This window comes from Taudactylus pleione, unplaced genomic scaffold (assembly GCF_031769625.1).
Source record: "Taudactylus pleione unplaced genomic scaffold, aTauple2 ptg000587l, whole genome shotgun sequence".
Taxonomy (NCBI): domain Eukaryota; kingdom Metazoa; phylum Chordata; class Amphibia; order Anura; family Myobatrachidae; genus Taudactylus; species Taudactylus pleione.
Window position 1 is genome coordinate 5,345,678 of NW_028284989.1, and position 12,109 is coordinate 5,357,786.

The following is a 12,109-nucleotide window of genomic DNA, read 5'->3' on the forward strand; positions in this document are numbered from 1 at the left end:
TGTGTATCAATATCACAAGATTACCCCCGCTGTAATACACTACATGTTACGCCATTCATATACACTGTATTCTTGATTTACACATGCACGCATTTATGTTACACTCTGTTACCTAGGTTACTCATACACAATCCCGCCCTCTACCCTGCGGCTGACACCTGGATGTGAGTGTCATAGGGATAGCGTCACACGCCGGGCATCATCACGTGCACTAGGATGCGCCAGACGCACGCTGATGACATCATCCACCCGGAGACAGGCAGGAGGGGCGGATGTAGCACATCACTACATGAGTAGAGTCCTATAAAGGTATGTACACTGCTATATATCTGTGTTCTTGATAAAAGTGTTCACTAACTGAAACGTCAAATCAACGACACTGTTGTGTTATGAGTCTTCTTTTGGATGTCCCGTGAGTGCCGCTGCTCCCTTCCAGTCTACATCAGGTTCCTATACCTCTGAGGGCACCAGGGCGAGTATCCATTTATATTGTGGAGTTCCGGCTTAGAATTGACAATATATATATATATATATATATATATATATATATATTGTACTAAAACATTTACAGTTTACAAGTCCTCATGATGGTCTAACCCTTTTCATGTTCTAGACCCCAAAAACTACTTGTGTCCTCAGTAATAAATTATAATCAACATGTTATTATCTAAATAGTAATGTACCACCTATTATAATGCAGCACTTTGAATACTCTAAGGCGGAAGCTGTCTTTTGCTACATCATACAGCATACGTAACCCCTATACACAGTACAATATGGTACAGACTATATATAGTATTTTTCCCATAATGAGTACTTAACTTTCATTACACATGCTGTATTTTATTTTTTTAGAAATGGATGGTACAAAATAAAATGTTAGCTTTTTTCACATAAGTATTTATTTTATCCACCCTTGTCAAGTGTGAAAGCACTCAGCCCTGGAAAGAGAAGCAAGTGCAACAGCTGCTGTACTACTAGAAATATTTTTAAAATAATTTCTTCATATTTAAATGCACCAGTAATTATTACAGAAATGAGTAATTTTGTCTTTAATTAAGTTTGCCCTATAGATAGTTTATTGAAGTAAAGAGGTGTTCAGTATATAGGTCCGTTCAATCGATCTGGTATTCACTACATGATTACAATTATCCAAATAGCCGTAGGGTTTACCCCACAGTAATTGACAGCCCGGACCTATTCAATTAGGTCCTGTTTCCCCATGCATTTCTCGCAGCCTCAAGAGCTATGAGGAACAATCCATGTTCAATGCTGTCTCTGGAGTTTCACACATGAGGAAACCCATAAAGTCCAGCATTTTACGTGAAATCTATGACTTACCGTGTGTTACCCCAGGGTTTACCGTGCAGGAAAAATGCAGTTTACTTAAATATTTCCAGGCTAGAAACCGAGAGTTTTTTCCAGCGCAGTCAACACTGCGCCTAATTGAATAAGCCCCACCAGACTCTACAATGTACTGTATAAATATTAGTAAGTTATTGCAGTTGACATATGGAAGATATAATGTGTTAGTATACAGTGTTCACACACACACATAAATTCAAAGAGAAACTGGCTGTTATACATTTTTTTTTTTTATTTTACAAATGTGTCCACACCAGTGGCAGCTCCAGAGGTGTGGCTGCAGCACAGTCCAAAATTCAAATAGGGGAGCCACACCAACTGCCACTCCAAACACTGCCAAACATAGATGGCCAGGACTCACTGGCCGTTGGTGTGGTTCCCCTATTTGAATTTTGGACTGCGCTGCAGCCCCCACCCTGGAGCCGCCACTGGTCCAAACTAGCATACTCTCAAATCACAGATCATGTGACTAAGCCGTGTTATTTGTCCTGTCACATGACTGTGAAAAAAATTACTGTGCATCTTATTTGCACCACAATTGCTAAAAAAATTACAAAGCATGAGTGGCCTGAAAAGTAATATTGGCATTGCATGCAACAGCAGTGTGTGACTCGGTCACTAACTCAGTACACTATAAGTGATTTTGCATGCAGTTGCAATGTGACACAGAATCTAAATTAATATACAGTATATGTATGAATCACTAAAGCTGGGTACACACTATACTGTATAATTATTGGGCCAATCAGCAAATTGTTGGGTGATCGGTCCGATTATTGTGTAGTGTGTAGACATGATGGTTTTTACAGAAACACTGATAAAATGAGCCAGACATGCTCGGGTCCAATTATTCAATCATATGGAATTTCTGATTTATGTCAGCCACAATGTCACAATATTGTGTAGTGTGTGGGCATTCACTATAATCTGATCCTATTGCCTCTGATTTTATGAGTTTATCTCTTTGTCCTTGTGGACAATCCATGCGTTTGAATATCAGCAGGATTTTTATAAAAAGTTGCTTAGCTTTCACTGGGAGAAAAACATCAACTCATTTATTGGATCAATGGGGTTACACACTAAAACTATCGTTTTAGTGTGTAACCCCCTTTTACCTGTATAGGTACACCAGGTTACTAACTCCCATATGTACCCACCCTTTACCTCCCACCAGGGGCTGGCTGGCAACTTTTAGCCTGGCGGCCCTGGCAGAGGAGTAGCATGTAGCCAGGGTGCCCGAAGAACGTGCATGCTACGGTGCCCCCCCCCCTCAAGTGTTCCAGGGAGGAGGCTGGCCATATGGGATTAATGTAAAGTAAAAATAAAGATTAGGGACAGCCCCGTCGTGGTGCCCATATGCAGTGCCCCCCTGTGCCCCAGGAGAGGACCCCCTTATGCAGGCCTCCAGTAGTGCCCCCAGTAGTGATCCCCCCTATGCAGTGCCCCTTATACAGTGCCCCCAGTAGTGGTCCCCCCTGTGCAGTGACCCTTGTGCCCCCAGTAGTAAGCCCCTTGTATAGTGCCCACAGTAGTGGTACCCCCTATGCAGTGCTCCTTATATAGTGCCCCCTGTAGCAGTCCACACCCCATGCAGTGCCCCCAATAGTGGTAACCCTTATGCAGTGCCCCTTAAATAGTCGCCCCAGTTGTAATCTCCCCCCTATGCAGTACCCCCAGTATTTCCCTTTTTATAGAGCCCCCAGCAGTGGTCCCTCGATGCAGTGCCCCCAGTGGTAGTCATTCCCCCCTATGTAGTGCCCCTAGTAGTAGTCCCCTCCCCCCAATGCAGTGCCTCTAGTAGTTGTCCCCTCCCCTTGTAGTGCCCATAGTAGTAGTAGTCCCCCCTTGTAGTGCCCCAGTAGTAGTCCCCCCTTTTAGTAGTAGTCCCCCCCTTGTAGTGCCCCCAGTAGTAGTCCCCCCCTTGAAGTACCCACAGTTGTAATCCCCAGTAGTGGTCCCCCCTTGTAGTCCCCCCCCTGTAGTGCCCCCAGTAGTGATCTCCCCGTTGTAGTACCCCCAGTAGTGGTCTCCCTCTTGTAGTGCCCCCAGTAGTAGTCCCTCCCTCTTGTAGTGCCCCCAGTAGTGGTTCCCCCTTTGTAGTGCTCCCAGTAGCAGTCCCTCCCTCTTGTAGTGCCCCCAGTAGTGGTTCCCCCTTTGTAGTGCCCCCAGTAGTCCCCCCCTTGTAGTGCCTGCAGTAGTAGTAGTCCCCCCCTTGTATTGCCCCCATTAGTAGTAGTCCCCCCCTTGCAGTGCCTCCAGTAGTGGTTCCCCCCTTGTGGTGCCCCCAGTAGTGGTCTCCCCCCTTGTAGTGACAGCCTCCCCCCCCCAGTAGACACACATAGTAAAAAAAAACAAAAAATACTTACCTGAACCCCCACTCCCGCCGTCGCCATCCGCTCCTCCGTCTGTCCTTCCCGAGCCGGGCCGCTCTGCATTATGGGAGAGACATCATATGATGTTATGACGCCTCTCCCATTGCCCACTGCGGGAGCTGGAAGATTTAGCGGCTCCTGCAGTGGGCGCAGCAGCAGCTAATGAGAGTCTGACAGACTCTCATTGGCTGCTGTTCAAAACAAACACACAGCTGCCAGTGCTGGCGGCTGTGTGTTTGTCACTTGTGTAGCGCTGACCGAACTCCGTCCGGTCAGCGCTACACACGCAGTGCAGTCTGTGTCACATGGCACCCTGCCCCCCGGCCCAGCCCTCCACTGCCTCCCACTAAGTAGTGTTACACCTTTTTAATCAGTGCCTCCACCCAAGTATAAATAAGTAGTATGGGCCTACTTGGGAAAACCCTAATTTAAGTGTTGAATTATAGGTGTGTCATGTAACATTGGTTCACACAATGAATATACATTTTACCAGAATAATTATTTACTTCTTTCCTCCACTGCTCCTCCAGGAAAGTGACGCACAAGATACAGTTTGAAAAATATTTATACTTTGTAAGATGGTTGTAAATTAATGTTAACACAAATTCAACTTTATCATTCCAAGCATTGTACATATGATGTGTATATGTTAACTGAACAAATTAGGCATATCATATAAATACATATATACGGTCCGTTAACTTAAATAAAAGTAAACTCACATGTCATGCAATAGTACACTAGCAAAGTGCCTTGTTTAATTAGAGTCCAAACATCAGACAAAAGTGATGCATTTGCAATGTAGAATGTTCGTTATGCTCTCACAGTATTTTGGGAACATCCTTCAATTTAGGGATGATGTAAGAAGTTCTCTGTAACTGTTACCGGATACAGTACTTTCTTACCAACTATGGTTACTGAAAGTGTCTATGTAAACAAGTTACTTTTGTTTCAGTAAATAAAATATATCTTGCTTCACAGTGAGGGTCTAACACCCCACTCCCCCAAACTCTCTCCGCTTTGCTATTATTAATAACAGAGGGCCTGATCCAGAGGCGCTCGCAAAAAGCGAGCGCTCGCTCTGAATCAGGGCGGGCGCAGTTTTTTTTAGTTGTGGCCTCTTGTCCGTTCACATAGCTGTGGGGTACCACCCACAGCTATTGCAAGCGGCCATGATGATGGTCGCAATGGTCAAGACCATCGCGACAATCGGGCTTGCGACAAGACCCTTGTGGTAGGGTCTCGTGGCCGCAAACCCCAGAGAGCTTCTAGCTCAAATAGAGCTGGAAGCTCTCTCACTGACATCACTGGTGATGTCAGTGGGGCCGCCCACAAACGGCAGGTTTTCACATGGGAACGCCTCCGTTTGTGAAGCCACCCCCCCGCCACGCCTACAAAATGGGGCGAGCTGTCGATCAACACCCTTTTGTAGTGAGTCCTGGAGCGAGCGCTTTTTGCACTCGTTCCAGGCTAACGCACGCGCAATGCACACGCCGCGCATGCGCACTGGGTCATCATCGACCTGCTTGCGAGCGCAATGCGCTTACGAGCAGGTCTGAATCAGGCCCAGAGCTGGGTGATGGAAAACTAAACAGCCCTAGGTTTTCCAGGTTCTGATTCCTTTAATAAGTCACTTCTTCCTGTTTGCTTCTGTGAAATAGGTATAGGAATACAGTCTGCCCTATTACAGGATGACACTGCATGTATGTCACTCACATCTGCTGGCAGGCGCTGCTGCTGCTGAATATAAGATTCTGCTAACTGCTGCAGCCCCTTCAGCTACCCGCCTGTCACCTCACCCCCAGCTGGCTTCTCCGAGGTAGCTCTACTCAAAACTGCATGTCGCAGGGGGCTTACTTCTCTGAGACAGCCTTTCGTGCCCACCACCTCCTGATTACTCTGAGCCTGCACTGATCCATCTCCTCTACCTTCACTGAATCTGTCAGTGTAAACTGTAATACTCTCCTCACTGACAGGTGTCTGTGTAACTGTCAGTGTCCGCTGTAATACTCTCCTCACTGACAGGTGTCTGTGTAACTGTCAGTGTCCGCTGTAATACTCTCCTCGCTGACAGACATCTGTGGAGTGGTGCAGCTGTACTACTCACTGCAACTTTTATGCACACCACCTCCTTGGATGGCTGGGGACCTCTGTTGTCTCTGTGCTGATCTGTTTCCCGACTGTGTACTACTGACCACTTGCCTGAATCATTAGGGGTGAGTGTGCACGCTGGCCTGTCTGACAGCAGCTCTGCCTCCTTTCTACAGCCGACACCGATAATGTCTGACTCCCACCACCGCTGCTGGCCACTACTGCTGCAGACATTTACGGCTCCCTGGCTGCTGACAGCTGATCAGGAGCTGCCCGCTCACTAAATGCCACACTCTCCAGTCCCTTGCTCCCGGGCAGCCACAAGTGACTCCTCTGCCCCATTGCAAATGAGAGCAGGACCCGGCCGCCAAGCCCACAAGCTCCCTCTTCCACTCCACCCCCCTGCGTCCGGCAGCCTCCATCGCTAAGCTACCAATCGGGAAGCAAGTGGTTGGGCACTGAAGGGAGGGATCAGCAGACTAACTCTCAGTCTGCCTGCAGCTCCTTTTATACATCTCTCTGTCCCTGCCCTGCTTTCCCTGACAGGAACCCAACCACTCCCAGCCATATCACTCCACCCCTTCTTCTTCTAGGGGTGGGGAACCTTTTTTCTTCCGAGGGCCATTTTGATATATATAACATTATTTGCGGGCCTGGTGCAGGCCACGACCTCTCTGTGTGATGTCACAAGGGGCGGGCCACATTTGCCAATGATTACAGTAATGTCTGGAACATCCTGAGGATGCTCTGGGGAGCTGTAAGGCAGAGGTGTGACTGTCTAAAGCTACCTAAGGAGATGGCATTGCTGCATAGATCCTGGCTGCAGGGTGCCATTCTAGGCACCCTGCTAGCCAGATGAGGCTAGCAGAAAAATTTCAGAGGACCAGACCAAATGATTTCGAGGGCCTTATACGGCCCCCGGGCCTGAGGTTCCCCATCCCTGTTCTAGTGAGTGTGTATCCCATACAATGAAACACATCCCCACCAAAGAAAGAAGTACCATATAAACTTCCATTTAAATACACAAAATAGATATACCTGTATACATAAATTATAGAGGGCCATGTACATGAATACAATTAAATACAGTACATATATAAACATATACTTTACCTCACAATTTATAAATATTACAATCATTTAGGAGTACAGTACTTATTTTAACCCTTAACCAGGGTTACAAGTTTGTAGCCAGCTTTAGGGGCCTATGTATCAAAGCTTGATGAGAGAGAAAGTATTAACCAATCAGCTCCTAACTGTCATTTTTTAAACAGAGCCTATAAAATGTAAGTTAGAAGCTGGAAATAGATAATTAGGGATGCACTGACACAGGAGCTGCTGGTAGAGGGATAGTCACACCCTAAAATACACAATGAATAATGCAAAGAAAACCAGCGCTAATAAAGATGGACGGTGATTTAAAAATTAACAATAAACATTTATTACATAAACACATTCATAGAAAAATCAATAAAATGAAAAGATGCCACACATGATGTGAGTAATCAGACCGGTGACCAGCCCTGTCAAAACATGATTCCCATATGGGATATTGCTCATGTAGAGTTGATCAGATATTCCAGCACTCTCAATACAAAGTTTCAATAAAGAAGAAATAATAGCAGCAATGTCACTTGTAACTCTGGGGGTCATTCAGACCCGTTCGCGAGCAAAGGACGCCCGCAAACGGGTCGATGTTGCCCCACTGCGCATGCGCACGACGGAGGGTGGGCATGCCGGGGGCATGGTGGCCAGACGGAGGCGTTCCCATGGGGACACCTACCGTCTGTGTCCGGCCCCACTGACATCACTAGTGATGTCAGTTGGAGTGATTTTGGCTCTGATAGAGCCAAAAACACTCCAGGGCTTGCGGCAGCGAGACCCTACTGCAGGGTCTCCGTCGCAAGCCCGACCATCGCGACCATCATCATGGACGCTCGCTATAGCTGTGGGTGGTCACCCACAGCTATACGAGCGTCCAGGAGGACACTCCATTTTCATGGAAGAGGGCCCTGATTCAGAGCGAGCGCTCTGGTCAGAGCATCCGGCTCTGAATCAGGCCCTCTGTTCCAGTGTGTAATGTTTGAACAGATAATAAAGGACCTAGGACTCTATCCACTTAATCCAAGATGTGTAGATGTCAAGCACCCACACACTATTCCAGTGCAAATGATTTCAACACCGTCTCTCGCAGTGCAGATCATTAGCAACTAATATTTCCAATGGGGACATGTTTTTCAGAATGTTTGTTTTATGGGTAAGTAGGATTGCCTTACTTTAGTTCTTACTAAGAATTTTTTTGCTTTATTTGGCTTTTTATAAATATCTATGATGGACGGTGTTTTACTTATGTTGTTGGCCACTACATGTGTTTTCAATTAACTAATTATCTATGGGTATTTAAGCACCCTCATAATATGATACAGCAGACATACTCCTGAGGAAGCTAGGTGCTGGAATATCTGATCAGCTATACATGAGCAATATCCCATATGGGAATCATGGCCCTGATTCAGACCCACTCGCTGTTCACAGTACCGACGGCGGCATCCTGACAGCCAGAATCCCAACACCCATAGGAAAGACACGTAAGTATTTTTCTAACCCCAACCCTAACCGTCGCTTCCCGTGTTTAACCCTAATCTCCCCCCCTAGTGCCTAAACCTAACCTCCCCCTAGTGCCTAAACCTAAACTCCCCCTCCCCACACCTTAATCATAACACTCCCTACCCGATGCCTAACCCTAACCCTACCCCTAATGCCTAAGTCCGCTACCTAACCCTCCCCCTAATGAATAACCCCGTTACCTAACTCTAACCTCCGCCTAACACCCTGATACTTACCTTCGGGATGCCGACGGTCTGGTTACTGGTGCCGGGATCCCGATCTGTCCCATTTGTGACTACCATCACAGGCTCCGGCTCTTTAATCATTTAATACTAGTAAACCACCTGCTGCAAATGAACGAGAACTTTGCAAAAGTCACAGCATAAAAATCTAAGAAACGAAAAAAGTGATTCTATTGCACTTGTAGATACAATGTTCATTTTTAACCTTGTGTCGTAAAATTGTTAGGTAGACATTTCACTCTCTCTTTATATGATCAAACTCCCAATATTGAATATGCGGATGTATATTAATATGTTGATGCAGTGATATTAATATATAATTTATCCCTATCTGCATCTAAGGTGTGTGAACTACAATATAGTAATATTCAGACACAGCTTTGATTAGACTTTTATTCAAGGTGTGCAAATAACAACACACTTCCTATAATAATTGGCACCCCATTGATACAAACTTAATTTCTGTCCGCTTCTCATATACAACATTTATAATGGATTGGAGTTAAAATGACACTACGGACATAACCAGGCAATACCAGCCAGTAACAGGCAATTTTTCTGACACCAATAGAACATAATATTATTCTGTCTTTTGCCTGAATATTTCCAGTATTTATAAATAGTATACTCCTATTTCCCTTCAGGTATACACAATTACCCTACATTACTAACAATTCATCAGTGGACCTGCCCTTTTCTGTGTTTTGTTTGAATTTTAGGCTTCAGCTCTTCAGTGAGCATCTCACTGTAATGAGCACTGTTGATTATTGAACCTTTTTCCTGATAATGTTCCAATACTGGCTCTTGAGAATCCCAGAAAACTGTAAGCATCAATTTTCCAGCTGATGGGTGCGTTTTGAACTTTTTCTTGGTCGGCAATTGAGGATATTTCCATTCCATACTCTGCCGTTTACTCTCAGGCTCATAGTGATGAACCCATGTCTCATCACCAGTAATGATTCTTTTTAAGAAACTTTCATCTTCCTTAGAGTATCGGTCCAAATTTTGTTTGCAGATGTCCAATCGCTTCTGTTTGTGCTATTCTGTGAGTTTTTTCGGTACTCATCTCGCACAAACCTTTCAAAAATCAAGTCTGTCATGGATTATTGCATAAGCAGAGCCATGGCTGATCTGCAAATGATTTGCAACATAATCCACTGTCACTCATCTATCTAACACAGGTGTGGGGAAACTTTTATCTGTCGAGGGCCATTTTGATATATATATATATATATATATAACATTATTTGCGGCCCAAATGCAGGGCACGCCCCTCCATGTGATGTCACAAGGGGGCATGGCTACAATCGCTGGTGATTACAGCAATGCCAGGAGCATCCTGAGGATTCTCACAGCCAGTACATTCCATATCACACTGACTCACAGCCCTCTCACAGCACTCACTCAGCACACTGACCTCCATCCCAGCACACACACTAACCCAGTTACTGCCCACCTTACAGCACCACATACTGTCCTCTTCACTGTCCCCTCAGTGTGAGAGGCGGGTGCGGTGCAATGCCTGCTGCCGTGCAGGTGTACGTCTGTTACTTACCTTGCGTCGCACCCTCTCACCTTCAGGCCGTGTGTTGAACAGACGGTCCTGGAACCTCCGAATAGAACACGGACACGATGACCTAGGGGGAAGGAGACGAGGTGAGTACCGTCCTTCCTCACGTCGAACGACGCGCCCTACCGAACCGGGGGATAAATTCAGGTTTTAAGTGAAGATCATCATTGGCACTTTTGGCCTCAGATCCCGAATTTTCACCTATCGGTACTCACGCACCAGGTGAAGATCCGTCCTTGCACCGGGTTGCAAGGTTCACCGTCCGCCCAGAAGGAAGGAGAGATAGATAGTGACAAACAAACAGGGAGAGACAGTACACACAGATATTTCTCACCGTGTCCACTCTTGCTCTTCGTCCGCTCACTCGCCTACAGGTCTCTGTAAGGAGATACACCACACAGCCGTGCAGGGCCTAAACCTATGTCAAGCAACTACACATACTAAAACGGCATCACCCTCAACCTACAGTGTGTGTAGTGCGACAGATATAACAACAACTAAACTTTTGCCCTGCACGGAACACCAATCACAGACCAAATATACAAGAGCAAAACAAAGTACTGTCTCTTTAAATGTCTGCTACCTACCTAGAGCTGGCCAGCTCCTCTTCTCGGTGACTGGGGAAACCACTACCTCATGGGTGGAAGCCGTACAGCTCTCCACCACTGCTCACACCTCTAATCATCTATGCGGGGGCTACCTTTCTATATGAGGGGCACACCTAATGGGCTCAGGGCCCTGGGCCTAACGCCCAGGGTCTTACCAGCGGCTCAGGGCTTATGCCTGCCTACTGCGGGGTACTCAAGGGACTTGGGCCTACTGCCCAGAGTCCCGCTCTATTTTGCAGCTCAGGCCTAGTGGCCTGCCTAACGGTGGGCTCTGGTAGTGGCCTGGGCCTAATGTCCAGACCACTTTTATTGGGGCTCAGATATAGGGCCTAGTGCCCTCCTGTATGTGGGCTCGCCTAGCGGTCTGAGCCTAATGGCCAGACCACTTTATAAGGTGGGTGGCTCGGGCAGTTGCCCGCCTACTTTATTATATAGGGACCTGGGCCTAGTACCCAGGCCACTTACACCTACTAATGGGGCAATCCTTTCATGGGGCCTAATGCCCACTATAGTGCCCCGGGCCTTGTGCCCGCCTAATTACCCATGGGCCTAGTGCCCGACAACGCTCCACGGGCCTAACGCCCGACAATCCTGGCGGTCTAGGGAGGGGGGTATATGGTGGGCCTCACGGAGGGCCTACCTGCTACGTTGGAAGAGGCTGCGGGGGGGAACTTCGTGATGCTCTTTTACTTTCCTCCCCCGCAGTCCTCTCCGGTCCTCAGCCGCTGGCCCGTCCTGGCCAGCGGCGCCGCCTCTTCTTCCTTTCTTCCAGCCGGCACCGCCTGTCTTCTTCTTCTTTCTTGACAGCGGCGTCTTCTGGCCTCTTCCGTGGCCGCCGCCCCTGTTGCCACGCCGATCTTCCGCTCTTCGGGAGGTCTTCTCTCCTCCCTCTCCACCGCCGAACTAACTTTTCCCGCTCTGCACCGTCTAATACAAGACGGCGCGAGTGGGCGGGGCTATGACGCGGCGAGCCGCGATTGGCTTGTCGCGTCCGCCTCTGATTGGCTGCTGGCCCGCGAGCCAGGTTTGGCTCGCGGCAAGAGCCAAACGCCTGCCGCACAGTACACCGCGCCCAACGCCTGACCGGCACTGGGAGCAGGTACTCTCTCCCAGCGCCGGCTACCCACCGCTTCTTGGCTGCCGGGCGCCAAGCTCCGCTGAGCTTGCGCCCAGAGCCAAGCTTCTCCCGGCGCCACAGTACCGCCGGCACTGGTGAAAGGGACCAGGCAGTCCCTTCACCAGGTGCCCGCGGTA